At 52.9% G+C, this 11,810-nt stretch overlaps 1 long non-coding RNA gene across 1 annotated transcript in view; it reads left to right on the plus strand.

Annotated features, from left to right (window-relative positions):
- The window catches only part of LOC141585047 (uncharacterized), a 43,954-nt gene extending 33,995 nt beyond the window's left edge, over positions 1–9,959 (plus strand). The window contains exon 3 of the long non-coding RNA XR_012518316.1: positions 196–9,959. This is a non-coding gene — a long non-coding RNA (uncharacterized LOC141585047). The remainder of the gene's footprint in view (positions 1–195) is intronic.
- Positions 9,960–11,810: the final 1,851 nt, after the last annotated feature.

Here is an 11,810-nt window from a genome sequence, read left to right on the forward strand (position 1 = left end):
TCCACCCAAATCCCCCTATAACCCAGGAGTCACAGGTGCCGCCTGAGGGGTCAGCACATCCATGCACAGTGTATGTGTTGGGCGCTGCACAAAGTTACTCACTGAAGAGGCAGTGGGGGGGATCCCAGGGCTCCTTTTTCTTTTCTTTTTCTGTTCCTTTCTTGCTCTCCATCGCCCCCTCCTCCCCAACGCAAGGACGGGTAAGGGGCCTAAGGGTGGCCCATCAGAGTGGTTCATGACCTTGGCCAGGCCACTGAGAGCTTTACCTGGGATTCAGCGTGGGACCAGGGGCATCAGAGGAGCTCTCTTTCTTCGAGGGGCTGGCTCAGTAGAATGAAGACTTAGAGCTGCTGGTGGTCATCCTGCCTCCAGGTAGGAAGAACCCCTCCCTTAAGAGTAAAGTCTACACAGGGAAAAACAGACTAACAAATAGAAAAAGTCCAGTGCCTACTGACCCAGAGCAGCTGGATCCAGCTGTACCTGAAGCTGCCTCTGCCCTGATATTTTCAGATACCGAGATAATAAATCCTCCCTTTGGCATAAGGCAGCTTCAGTCGAGTTTGTAATTCTTGCTACTCAGAGTATTGTCTGGTACCCCCTTCTCCAGTTTCGGACACCCAGCCCCGCGCCTCAGAATTAACCAACTGTTTTGCGTGCAGGCAGCAGGCTTCCTCAGCGTCCCTTGCTTTCCTCCCTCCCCTCTCTCTCTCCCTCCCAGCTGTGCCATTGGGTGATACATCCTAATGTATGTTTAACAGTGGCTCAAAATCGAATTAATTTAGATTGGTTAATAAACTGTAACATCCGTTTCTAAATCAAGCTACATTTTCCTCTTGAGCAACTAAATTCATGCCCGTTGGTTTAGTTTGTTGCTATTGTAATCCTTTAACGCTTATGAAATTATGGAAAGGTTTCTAGTGAAATTATCCAGATTTGATTAGAGTCTGAACATATTAATATTTTTCCTTCTGGGTAGTCTTTGGAGAGAGATTCTGAGGGCGGGACTACCACCTCAGAAAGCAGGCTCGGTCTGTCCCTCTTCAGATAATTCTCTTCTTGAAAAACATTTTAAATTTTAATTAAGTAAAAAATTTTTTGAGATAGAGTCTCACTTGTCACCCAGGCTGGAATACTGTGATGCGATCCCAGCTCACTGCAACCTCCGCCTCCTGGGTTCAAGTGATTCTCCTGCCTCAGCCTCCTGAGTAGCTGGGATTACAGGCACGCGCCACCATGTCCAGCTAATTTTTGTATTTTTAGTAGAGATGGGGTTTCACCATGTTGACCAGGATGGTCTCGAGCTCCTGGACTCAAGTGATCCACCCGCCTCGGCCTCCCAAAGTGCTGGGATTACAGGCATGAGCCACTGTGTCCAATTTTTATTTTTTAGAGACAAGGTCTTGCCATGTTGCTCAGGCTGGTCCTGAACTCCTGGCTTCAAGCAGTCCTCCTGCCTTGGTCTCCCAAAGCACTGGGACTGCAGGTGTGAGCTGCGACAACTGGTCCTTAAAAAAAAAAAAACAAAAAAACCCCCCTGCATTTATTGAGCACTGACTGTATGCACAGCCCTGGATATGAACATTCTCAATGGAGAGTCTGCCAGAGAAGATTCTGGGCTCCTAAGTGACAGTTGTTGCAAGGGGACATTTGGAACACAGAGGGTCCCCTGCAGCTCTCCCTGCAAGTCCACCTCCAGTCGCAGCAGAGCCTTCGCTGTCTGCTCATCACAGACCTGTGCCAGGTACGAGGAAGGTCTCTAACCTTGGCGTGGCCCTGGAGGATTTCCTGCTGAGAGCCACCGAGCCCCCGTGGTGATCTGGAGCAGCAGAGGCTGGGGAGAGAAAGACTGAGGGTCAAAGCCCCATGGAGACCCTTCAGGAGGAGCAAAACCCAGGCCGGCGGGCCTCCCTCTGCTGCCTCTGCCCTGCCCCTCTCCGCGAGCTGACTCCCCACCCGCCGCCTGCTAATTCCATTTGTTCTGGAATGTGCCAGGCCTCGCCCCAAACAGTACAGAAGCAGTGAGGAATCTGAAGTGCATTTCCAGTTCCCTCCTTCGGGAGAGAGTTCCAGGCAGGGCCTCGGAGCTCAGACGGGGGTGATGACGGCAGGCACAGAGAAGCCCCGGAGGAGGGTCCCAAGGCCGCGGTTTGCAGCCACTGCATGGGACCAGGGCCCGGGCCCGCCGGCCCTGCCCTCTCCTCACCCGCGCTCTGGTTGGCGATTCCCGAGCATGGCGCAGAGTTAACAAGAAGCGGGGACCCTTGTTTTCCACCGAGTGCGGGACGAAGTAACTGCTCCTTACGTTGCCAAGGGACATGCTGGACGCCCGTCGGGTGCGCAGACGGCCGGCCGAGTCCCTGTGCCCAGCCCTTGCCGAAGTCATTCCCTCCCAGGGTCTGCCCTTCCCCGGCCTCCTGCCCGCCCCCCTCGCCCCACACTCAGCCTTCAGCTCGGAGCCAGAATCCTCCAGGGACAATGCACCGTCCCATCCTGCAGGGCTTCCCCGCTGTAGAAGCCACCACGAATGGTCACTCCGGAGCTGAGAACTGGCTTCCTCACGAACCTCAGAGAGAGCAGGCGCCCCTCCCCGCCGCCGCCATGGCTGACTCAGTCTGGCCACCGGTGGGTCGCAGATGTGCTTAGCTGTTCCTGCAGACAGACTCCTTATTTTTAAAACACTAACTGGCAAATTTAAAAGTTAGGGGATTTCACATGAAAAATCTGGCCTCTGTTAAAAAAAAATCAGATCTGGGCCAGGCATGGCGGTTCATGCCTGTAATCCCAGCTCTTTGGGAGGCTGAGGCAGGAGGAACGTTTGAATCCAGGAGTTCAAAACCAGCCTGGGCAGTATAGTGAGACCTTGACTGTACAAAAAACAAACAAAAATTAACCAGGTGTGGTGGCATGCGCCTGAGGTCTCAGCTACTCAGGAGGCTGAGGTAGAAGGATTGCTTGAGCTGTGATTATGCCACTGCATTCCAGCCTGGGTGACAGAATGAGTAAGATCCTGCCTCAAAAAATAAAAAAAAAAAAAACAGGCCGGGCACAGTGGCTGATGCCTGTAATCTCCACATTTTGGGAGGCCAAGGCAGGTGGATCACCTGAGGCCGGGAGTTCAAGACCAGCCTGGCTAACATGGAGAAACCCCATCTCTACTAAAAATACAAAATTAGCTGGGTGTGGTGGCGCATGCCTATAATCCCAGCTGTTTGGGAGGCTGAGACAGAAGAATCGCTGAACCCGGAAGCAGAGGTTGCGGTGAGCTGAGTCGCGCCACTGCACTCCAGCCTGGGCAACAAGAGCGAAAGTGTGGCTCAAAAATAAATAAATAAATAAAACAAATAAGTACTCAGATCTGGTAACGCGGGGCCCTGCATTCTTATGTGACAGTTGGTGGAACCGGCCTTTAGGTGGGGCCGGGGCTCCCTCGGTCAAGGTCACTTAGCTCCACTCCCTTCCGGTCCCCGTCGTGTGCCCCCAGCAGCTCTGCTTGTTGGCACTGCCGTCTTGCCTCTCTAGGTTTGGAGCCTTCAACCCCCATCTCATCTGTCTTCGTGTCCCCGCCCCCTAGCAGCCATGCCTGGCACGCAGGAGACCTTCACATTCAGCAATCCTTGCAACAAGCTGGCAGGATACAGCTCCCCATATTCAAGATGAGGAAACTGAGGTTCAGAGACACTACACACGCTTCCAAGGTACACAGCTAACGAGCAGGAGCGCCTCGTTTCCAAACCCGGTCTCCCTTCGCCTTGCCCCACGTCTGCAGTCACCAGGACGGAGAAAGTCCTTGTCACTTAGCGTTCCACTCAGGTCCTCATCAGAACTCCTACTTGAGGTCAGGTGCGGTGGCTCACGCCTGTAATCCAGCACTTTGGGAGGCTGAGGCAGGCGGATCCCAAGGTCGGGAGTTTGAGACCAGCCCAGCCAACAAACATGAAGAAACCCTGTCTCTACTAAACATACAAAAATTAGGTGGGCATGGTGGTAGGTGCCTGTGGTCCCAGCTACTCAGGAGACTGAGGCAGGAGAGTTTCTTGAACCTGGGAGGTGGCGGTTGCAGTGAGCCAAGATTGCACTACTGCACTCCAGGCTGGGCAACAGAGTGAGACCTCCATCTCAAAAAAAGAACTCCTACTTGCGCCAGTTAAATCAGCGGTTGAAAATGTGGCCACACTGCACATACACAGGGGTGGCGGTGGTGGCGAACAGAGGCCACGTCCACTCCGCTCTAGCCCAGCATGGCCAGGTAGCAATGCCACCTTGTGTGGCAGAATTTCTAATGTTTCAGGAGAGGCCAGATACCTGGGCTTGTGTATGGGACACCTCAGCTGGTCCGCGTTGTCCATACACTCTGATGTGCACAAAACCCCTCTGGGGTTGAATGGAGAATCCGCTCCTGTCGCTAAGCTCTGCCCTCACTGTAAAGCCTGGTTTCTGTCACTGATTGCAGAGTTCAGGCTCTACCTGGGTGGCCTGGCCTGTCTGCTCACTGTTCTCAGGGAACAGGGTGGTCAGGGAATACCTCAGATGGGCCAAGGGTGCTACATGGGGACCCCAGTACTGGCAGTCCCCAGGCATAGGACAGCAACCTCCAGCTCCCAGAATCCCGCTGCCTGCCCCTGAGCACACACCATCTCCAAGCCCCGCCCCATGGTGTGGGTTATTCACCATTCATTAAAAAAGAGAAAATGATCGATAACCAGCCACCACAGAAAGCCCGATGTCACTTCCAAAACAAAACCGGAAATGATTCCTAGCTCTCGAAAGACATGAGTTTTTCCACCTTCTAGAAGGTTAGCTCCAGGCAGGCAAGGGATGCTGCTTGTCTAGTTCCCTGCTGTCTCCCAAGTGCCTAAAACAGAATCTAGCACACAGTAGGTGCTCAGCAAATGTTTGTCGAATGACTGCACGACAGTATAGTAGTAGCATCTTCGAAGGCTTTTGCTGCTGGGAATTCTGCAGTAGGAGCTCCTACGCACATTCCTCCTTTAGGGATCGGGCAGCTGAGATGCTGAGAGGCAAAGACGCTGGCCAGCGTTAGCCCAGCTGCTCTGGGTGAGGCAAGAATAGAGCTTAGGTTTCTTCTGATGCCAGCCAAGGAACAAGACCCCCTCTGTCTTCTCAATCTCCTTGCCGGTGAACAGCTTGAGATTTTTCACACGGTAGATTTTCAGCGCCGACGGTCGGCATCTAACGAACAAATACATGGATGGGGACTGAATACCTCTTGTAAGAATCTCGGCCAAGCCCTTCGAGGCCACTCTGGGAAACTTACTTCTCGGAAAGGGGACTTATCTCTTCCTTCCGGAAAGAGCTGCGTTTTAAAATCCAGGCAGTCATGCAGCTGCTCCTGGAAGGAGGCTTCAGCATCCGTGAAATGCAATGATATCCCCAGGTGAAATATTTCAACAGAGGGCTGAGGAACCCGACAGAAGAGCGTGAGTTTAGGGGAAATACACACCCCCCCCAAATTCCTTCCTCAAAACATAAGCTGGAAGGATTTTATCTGCTCTCAGAGGGAAAACTCAAAAGGTTTAATTTAAAACTTGGGCGGGCTTGTGGTTTTTCAATGGGGTGATTGTTCCATAGTCGGGGAATGAGATAATAAAAAAACGTTTTCGAGCCAGTGTTTGGTTTGGCTTCAGAAATTCAAAGCAGCCTTCTTCGGAGGGCTGTTGGGCCTCGTACATGGCTCAGGCTGGTGCCTCCCCCGTCAGGAATCAGATTTACGATAACATTTATGCGGTCAGAGACTCGGGTACGTGAGCACAGCATAGCTGCGTCGAAGGAGGTGGGTCTCTAACCTGGCTGCATGTCAGCACTTTGGGAGGCCGAGACAGGAGGATTGCTTGACTCCAGAAGTTGAAGACCAGCCTGGGCAACATAGTGAGACCCTGCCTTTACAAAACTTTTTAAAAATTAGCTGGGTGTGGTGGTGCACACCTGTAGTCCTGGCTACTAGGGAGGCTGAGGCAGGAGTATCCCTTGAGCCCCAGAGGTCAAGGTTGCAGTCAGCTCTGATCATGCCATTGCACTCCAGCCTGGGCAACAGGGCGATACTCTGTCTCTAAAAAGACAAAAAACAGGCCAGGTGTGGTGGCTCATGCCTGTAATCCCAGCACTTTGGGAGGCCGAGGCAGGCAGATCACTTGAGGCCAGGAGTTTGAGAACAGCCTGGCCAACATGGTGAAACCCCATCTCTACTAAAAATACAAAAATTAGCTGGACATGTGGGTGCATACTTGTAATCCCAGCTACTTGGGAGGCTAAAATATAAGAATCACTGAATTCAGGAGGTGGAAGTTGCAGGGAGCCAAGATTACACCATTGCACTCCAGCTTGGGTGACAGAGCAAGACTCTGTCTCAAAAAAAAAAAAACCTCTCTCTCTCTCTATATATGGGCTAAGGCAGACATAAGGGTGATCTGCCGTGATCTGGAAACCCCGTAATGAGGCATCATCTTTTGATGCCTCTGTCCTCAGGAGGGTTCTTCATCCTCCTCCTATCTGCATCAACCCACTGGAGGGGAAGCCGGAGCTGCTGTTCCCCACAAGGCAGCCCGCATCTCCCCGGCGTCCCCTGGGGGCTTTTGATATGGATTCTACTCTGTGGAAAGGAGCAGATGACATTGCAAATGGAGAGGGCTTGTTTTTCCCGTTTGCTTTGCCTCTTTCGGTCTCTGTCTTCCCCAGCTTTGAGCTCGCTGGGGAAAATGATTGTTTCCGATGAAAACAGGAGTTCCTCGAGCCCCAGTTCAGGGTTAAGGTGATGCAGGGCAGGCGAGCCCCAGAATTGGGGCTTGGCCTGGGAGGGTTCTTGGCTTTGCCCAGGAAAGAATTCAAGGGTGAGCTGGTGGTGGCAATAGCTTTGATTGCAGCTGCAGTGCAGGCCAGCAGCAGAGGCCCTGGGAGGTCAGGCAGTGTGCCCAGAGCAGCAGCTCAGAGTCGCTTTTGTACCCACTCCCAGTGATGTGCAGTTACGGGGTGGGCTATACAGACACCCCTAGAGAAAGGGTGGTCACTTCTGAGTCATCAGGTCATCGCTGTGGAAAGGGGTGGTAACATCCAGGTGCTGCCATGGCAATGGTACATGGACATGACCCACCGGTGGCTGTGTCTTATGGAAGGTGCTCTCCCTACCCCTATTTTAGCTAGTCCTCAATTTAGTCCAGTGTCTGAGCTCTGCCTCCAGAGTTGTGTCCTGCCTCTTACCTCAGAGGGAGATCAGGTCGGAAGTTTTAGTGGTATTTGCTCCTGGAGCACCGGGTGTTTCAGGGGAGAGCCTCTCACTCATGGGCGGCTGGGCTGGAAGGGGGTTTTGCGTGGAATCCCTGGCTGCACAGGTCTGGCCCAGGGAGTGGGGAATTTCAGGCGACCACGCCCCTCTTGAGAATACTGTTGATTGACATTCTGGTATCCTGCCCCACTAGCCTCCACCTGTATCTAAAGAGGTCAGCTAATGGCTTGCAGCAGGGACAGGTAACAGCTGTGCTCGGCTCCTCTCAAAAATGACTCACCTCTCCTCCTGGCATTTCAGTCTAACCACTGACCCTAACCCCTGCCCACCAAGGCCGGTCCTTAACCCAGACCTCAGCCCTCTGTGAGGCCTGCGAAGCTGGAGGGAGATTTGGTCCTGCGATGCCCCTGGGACCCCGCACCCAGCACGTCCTGGCCAGGGCAGCATCCGCCATTCACTCTCACACCTTGGACAGCTCCCAGTCAGCGGGGTCGCATCTGCCAGCCGGTCTCAGGCTCCTCCCTCTGACGGTTTGCTTTCCAACCAGGCCTCAAGCACTCTTCATCTTACCACCATTCCTCCAAAAAAAAAAATTTTTTTTAAGATTATGCTTCCAGCCGGGTGCAGTGGCTCACATATGTAATCCTAGCAATTTGGGAGGCTGAGGTGAGAGGATTACTTGAGCCCTGGAGTTGGAGACTAGCCTGGGCAACAAACATAGAGAGACCCCATCTCTACAAAAAAATCTACAAAAATTAGCCGACCTTAGTGACGCATGTCTGCAGTCCCAGCTACTTGGGAGGCTGAGGCAGGAGGATCGCTTGAGCCCAGGAGGCTGAGGCTGCAGTCAGCTATGATTGCACCACTGCACTCCAGCCTTGGTGATGAACTAAGACTCCATCTCTAAATAAAAATAAAAATGATCAAAGAAAGAAGAGGAGGATTGTGTCCCCAAAAGCAACGAGCCTGAGGCGGCAGGTGTGTTTCCCAGACAATGGAACCTGCCGTGGGCCATGGTAGCCCCAGTGGGGCGGTTTGGGGGTGAGGGAATACCGGGTGCACCTTGGGAGCTGGCTACGGAGCTGCCACTTGGAGAGTAGGGGCCGCCCTGTGAGCTGCCAGGGCCTCCTCCCCAGCCACTCGGCCTCCTTGGGTCCCCTGCTCCGGCCTGCCTTCCTGACCCTGAGAACACCTCCCACTCGTGGAAGCCTCCCTTTATTTGTTGGCTAGGGCTGGCGTAACTAATTAAGCCACAGCTGGGGCCTTAAAGCAACAGAAAGGCATTCTCTCACTGTTCTGGAGGCCGGAAGTTAGAAATCAAGTGTCCCGAGGCCACTGCTTCCCCTGGAGGCTCTAGCGGAGGAGACTTCCTGCCCCTTCAGCCCCTAGCAGCTGCCCACAGCCCCGGACTTTCCTTGGTGGGCAGCTGCGTCACTGGCTGGCTGTCCTCTGTGCGCCATCTGTTTTGGTAAGGACGCCAGTCACTTCATGTAGGGTCTGCCTACTCCAGCGTGACCGCATCTGAACTCGGTTCCATCTGCAAAGCCCGATTTCCAGATGAGATCCCACGGACAGGCTCAGGGTGGACATGGATTTGGAGAGCGGGGTGATACTCACCCCAGCAAACTCCCCAAGGGCCGGTCCTGGGTGAAACGCATTCTGTTTCCCACGTAATCTTCACAGCAGCCTGGGAGGCAGGTGCAGTCAATTCCCACTGCACGGATGAGGAAACTGAGGCCCACAGAGGCTGAGCGTCAAGGGCCTGGGGAAGGAAAATGGCTTGGAACTAGATGGAGGGGCGGTGGACAACGTCGTGAATGGACTAAATGCCGCTGAACTGTACATGCTAAGAGTTAATTCTATGTCATGTGAATATCGCCTTGTAAAAAGTGTTCTTTCTTTTTTTTTTTTTTTGAGATGGAGTTTCGCTCTTGTTACCCAGGCTGGAGTGCAATGGCGCAATCTCGGCTCACCGCAACCTCCGCCTCCTGGGTTCAGGCAATCCTCCTGCCTCAGCCTCCTGAGTAGCTGGGACTACAGGCACGTGCCACCATGCCCAGCGAATGTTTTGTATTTTTAGTAGAGACGGGGTTTCACCATGTTGACCAGGATGGTCTCGATCTCTTGACCTTGTGATCCACCTGCCTCGGCCTCCCAAAGTGCTGGGATTACAGGCGTGAGCCACCGCGCCCGGCCCCAAAAGTGTTCTATCTTGATACCTTTCCGCTGTGTAAAATCTGCACTGCTGGATGGCATCTGTGGTCTGGAGATGTGAATCCCGTCACTGAGTTGGGGGGCCCCAGCTACAGTGCAGGCGGGCTTCCCAGAAGGTGGGGACTGGGGGCTGAGCGCCTCTCTTTAATACCCGGCATAGACCGAATTCCCTCACTGGCCACCTGTCATTTTAGAAAGCAGAGGACAGAGGTAGGTTTTGCTTAATTAATTTTGGGGAAAGGAATACAGGGAAAGTGAGGGCGACTGGGAGCTGGTTTGTTTGCTTATTATTATTGTTGTTGTTATTTGTATTTATTTGTTTTTGAGACACAGTCTCACTCTGTCGCCCAGGTTGGAGTGCAGTGGCATGATCTTGAGTGACTGCAACCTCCGTCTCCCGGGTTCAAGTGATTCTCCTGCCTCAGCCCCCCAAGTAGCTAGGATTACAGGCACCCACTGCCACTCCCAGTTAATTTTTTAAATTTTAGTCGAGATGGGGTTTCACCATGTTGGCCAGGCTAGTCTCAAATTCCTGACCTCAAGTCATCCACCTGCCTCGGTCTCCCAAAGTGCTGGGATTACAGGCATGAGCCACCACACCTGGCCTGTTTTTTGTCTTTTTAGAGACAGAGTATCGCCCTGTTGCCCAGGCTGGAGTGCAATGGCATGATCAGAGCTGACTGCAACCTTGACCTCTGGGGCTCAAGGGATACTCCTGCCTCAGCCTCCCTAGTAGCCAGGACTACAGGTGTGCACCACCACACCCAGCTAATTTTTAAAAAGTTTTGTAAAGGCAGGGTCTCACTATGTTGCCCAGGCTGGTCTTCAACTTCTGGAGTCAAGCAATCCTCCTGTCTCGGCCTCCCAAAGTGCTGACATTACAAGTGTGAGCCCCCCACTCAGCCATAGCTAGGATCTGTTTGTGTGTTTCTCCTGTGCTGGCCCACACAGCCCATCTCTGACCTCACTGCTGCATGCCCCCAAGCCCCTGGCTGGCCTGCTGGAAGAGCTGGGGTCTCTGTTGAACAGCCAGCCCCAGGAGCCCAGCTCCTTATGTATTTGCTAAAAGGCCTGATAGAGCAATAGCTCAATTTTATTGATCTTGTCAAAAGCAGTAATTCAAGAAAGCTATTTAAATTCACGGGAGGAAGCCGGAGCAATTATCCACGTCTGCATCAGATTCTTCATCATTTTTGTTATTGGCTGCGGAGCCTGGAGACATTCTGTGTGCGCCTGACGCGGCAGCGAGGGGCTGCTGAGGGCTGAGGCCTTGTTTGCAGCCCAGGAAAAGGAAAACCATCATCAACAATTTGCTGATATAAATCTATATGCATAAAGGTTACAGGATGTTACCGGGGGACATGCGGGCACCCAGCGGTTTAGATTCATTTTGCCCCTAATTCCAGCCAAATCCCGTCAGCCTATGCCCGCCGCCCCTGTTTTAGCACATAATAACATTATGATTTGTGACGGAGCAGGTGATTTTGTTTTTGCAGTCTCTCCCCCATATTTAAACTTTAATGAAAGCTTAAATCACAGCGGAATTCAAGTGACAAGCAGATGAGATCTGTGGCAGGCACAGTGAGTCTGGCGGGGTGGCCTATGGTAGGGTTTGGGGACGATGACCCACCTACCCACCACCAGGTGCCTTGGACCTCAGCAGATGGCAGCTCTCTGGACCAGGGTCCTGATTAATTCATCTCTTAATCCCTGGCACCTAATAAGTGCCTGGTACACAGCAGGTGCCCAGGGAATACTTCAATGACTGAGCTGGCTGAGTTGCCTGCTTTACATTGTTATTTGCCAAATAGCTGCTGCTGGATACGCTGGTGTCATAGTATTTTCTGTCTGTGCTGGGCATCTTCGGTTTGGCTCTCCAGGCCCAGTCTTCACGTTGCTCATTCAGGCCTGCCTGTTGGGCTGCATTCCTGGACTCCCAGCCCTTGGGCGTCCAGCTGGAGCTTGGGGGCAGATAGAGAAAGGGGCTGGGGGGTGTTTATAGCCCCAGTTCCTCTTCGCAATGTTCCAGCTTGGCCGAATCCCTCCAGGAGAGGCTAAGGCTCCTGTGGGGTGGTCCTCTCTGACAGCCGCCCTCATCAGGTTCCTGTAACTTACCTTCAGGTGTGCTGCCAGCGCCTCACTGCTGCTACCTGGAGAGGAGGGCTTCTCTACCCACTACTCACACCTTTGCAGAGTTGATTAGTCAGCACTCACCCGTTTCCTGTCTCAGCATACCCTCTCTGTTTTCTATTGGGAAACAGATAACACATCTAAACTACTGTGTCCTTCCTCTTCTGAAATCAACTCACGTGGTTTTTCTCAAGTACCAACGTGAGCCGTGCAGAGAGCCAGCAGTTCC

This window comes from Saimiri boliviensis, chromosome 7, assembly GCF_048565385.1.
Source record: "Saimiri boliviensis isolate mSaiBol1 chromosome 7, mSaiBol1.pri, whole genome shotgun sequence".
Taxonomy (NCBI): Eukaryota; Metazoa; Chordata; class Mammalia; order Primates; family Cebidae; genus Saimiri; species Saimiri boliviensis.